The following is a 2500-nucleotide window of genomic DNA, read 5'->3' on the forward strand; positions in this document are numbered from 1 at the left end:
ATCGTGTATTACCTCGGCTGGCCAGCGGGGGGCGCCGCGGCGGGGACACGGGCGGACCGGGTACATTTCATCTGTTTGGGGCGAGTGCTTTTTTGAAATTTTTTTTTATCTTTAAGTCTCGTTCCGTTCTTCCCTTCAACTGGCCTGCGGGGGGCGCCGTGCGCGCGGACCGGCGTCCACCCCTGGCCGCTCCGGGACTTTGCATTCAAACGGGTGGGGTGTTTTTCATTTTTTGCCCCTGTTTTTCACTCCCCCCCTCTCAATCGTGTATTACCTCGGCTGGCCAGCGGGGGGCGCCGCGGCGGGGACACGGGGGAGGGTTCATCCGGGCGGACCGGGTACCTTTCGTCTGTTTGGGGCGAGTGCTTTTTTGAAATTTTTTTCATTTTATTTTTGTCCTCCCTTCGACCGGCCAGCGGGGGGCGCCGCGCGCGCGGACCGTCGGGGCCCGGGGCCCTGCGTCCCACTTACTTTCGCCCGACGGGAATCGTTTCTTTTGTTTTTATCCGAGAGGACACACGGAATCTGCACCCCCCGCAGTGGCGTCAGGCGGCCACCGGGGGGCGCCGCGGCGGGGATCGGGGGGGGGCGCCCGGGAGCCGCCTGCCCGTCCGCTGGGCCAAGGGGGCCGGGGCGGGTCACGCGCCGCCGTCCCCCCCCGATCGTCTCGCTCCGAGCCGCCTCTGGCCACCGGGGGGCGCCGTCGGGTGGCGCGGGGGCGCCCCCGCCGCCCGCCGCCTCCCCCCGCACGCGTCGGGCCTCCCCCCGGGCCCCCGCGGGCCGGGGGACGCGGCCGGCGAGCGTCGGACTCCAGCGCGGAAGTGTCGCGGATGAGTGCGGACCGGGGCGCCCGCGGCCCAGCGGCACTTCCAGGGGCTCGGGGAGGAGATGGTTGAAGCCTGGGTGAAGCGCGCCCTCGGCCGTCCGTGTCGCTACCCGCCGGAGAACACCTCCGCCGGATCAGTAGGTACCAACGAGGCGAGCGAGAGAGCCGGGACTCTGTCCGGGGCCGAAAAGCCTGTTTCCCTGGAGCTTTTGCGAAAGGACCCGTGACAGAAGATGCGCGGAGCTCAGAGATCAGCATGGGCAGGGCCTTCTTGCATCCGATTTTGCCCAGGCAGGGCTCCAGGAACCGGGTTACAAAAAGCAAAAAGCCCTGGAGCTCAAACGAAAGGTTTAGTGACAAGATAGCCGTGGAGCTCCGATAACAGCATGGCAGGACCAGGATGGGGCCTATAAAGGGTCCACGGCGGGCATCCGTTGGAGCCCGACGTACGGGCCGGGCACGTCTCCTTCTCCCCCGGAGGCAGCGCCCCCCGGCGGGCCAAATCGGGTACTGCAATTTGTGGAAGTTTCGCAGATGAGTGCGGACCGGGGCGCCCGCGGCCCAGCTGCACTTCCAGGGGCTCGGGGAGGAGACGGTTGAAGCCTGGGTGAAGCGCGCCCTCGGCCGTCCGTGTCGCTACCCGCCGGAGAACACCTCCGCCGGATCAGTAGGTACCAACGAGGCGAGCGAGAGAGCCGGGACTCTGTCAGGGGCCGAAAAGCCCGTTTCCCTGGAGCTCCTGCGAAAGGACCCGTGGCAGAGCAGGCACGGAGCTCGGAGAGCAGCAGGGCCGGAGCTCGGAGAGCAGCAGGGCCAGGGCTCCCTCCCTTCCATAGGCTGCCCAGGCAGGGCTCCAGGAGCCCGGTACCAGCTCTCCCCGTCCGACAGCCTCCTCTCTGGAAGCGGAGAGCGGACGCAGTCGGGCTCCCGGACCGGGGCCCTGGGAGAGGGTTTGGGAGAGCCCTGCCGGGAGCCACCGGGACGGGCCCGTGCGGACGGGTGCGCGGCGCCCCCCGGCGGTCGAAGGCGGAACCGCGGAGGTCTCTCTATCTCTCTCTCTCTCTCTCTCTCTCTTTCTCCGGGACTCCCGGCCTCCCGTTCCCCCGACTCCCCCTTCCGAGGCCGAGACGGGGCAGCGCCGGGCGTCCGGCGGAGCCCGGCGCCAGGCCCGGCCCGTCCCCCTCTTCCCCCGGCGGCAGCGCCCCCCGGCGGGCCGAATCGGGTACTGCAATTCGCGGAAGTTCAGCCGATGAGTGCGGACGGGCACCCCTCGGGCCGGGAGGCGGCTCCAGGAGCCCGGGGAAGCGTCGGAGGACGCTCCGCGAGAGCGTCGCGCGCGCCGCCCGTCCCGCTACGCCCGAGGGAACCGGCCAGAGAGCATCACAGGTGGCGAACAGAGTCAAGCCGGAAAAGAGAAAACGGAGGGCTGCGGTTGACGCGAGAGAAGGGCCCCACGTCTCCCATTTCCGCAACCCGATCGATGTGGCACCCCGCGCCCCGGCGGGGAGGGACGATCGCTCGGCCGGAACCCAGGGGTCTCGGCCGGCTCCAGGCGAACCCGACCCTCCCTCTGCCCACGGCGCGCCCGGAACCCCTCCGCCCGGAGAGGGCGTCCGGTCCCCAGGCGTCCGCCCGAGCGCTCCGGTCTCCGGAGCCGGGCGGGCCCCGCACCCG

This window comes from Pseudophryne corroboree, unplaced genomic scaffold (genome assembly GCF_028390025.1).
Source record: "Pseudophryne corroboree isolate aPseCor3 unplaced genomic scaffold, aPseCor3.hap2 scaffold_1826, whole genome shotgun sequence".
NCBI classification, from domain to species: Eukaryota; Metazoa; Chordata; class Amphibia; order Anura; family Myobatrachidae; genus Pseudophryne; species Pseudophryne corroboree.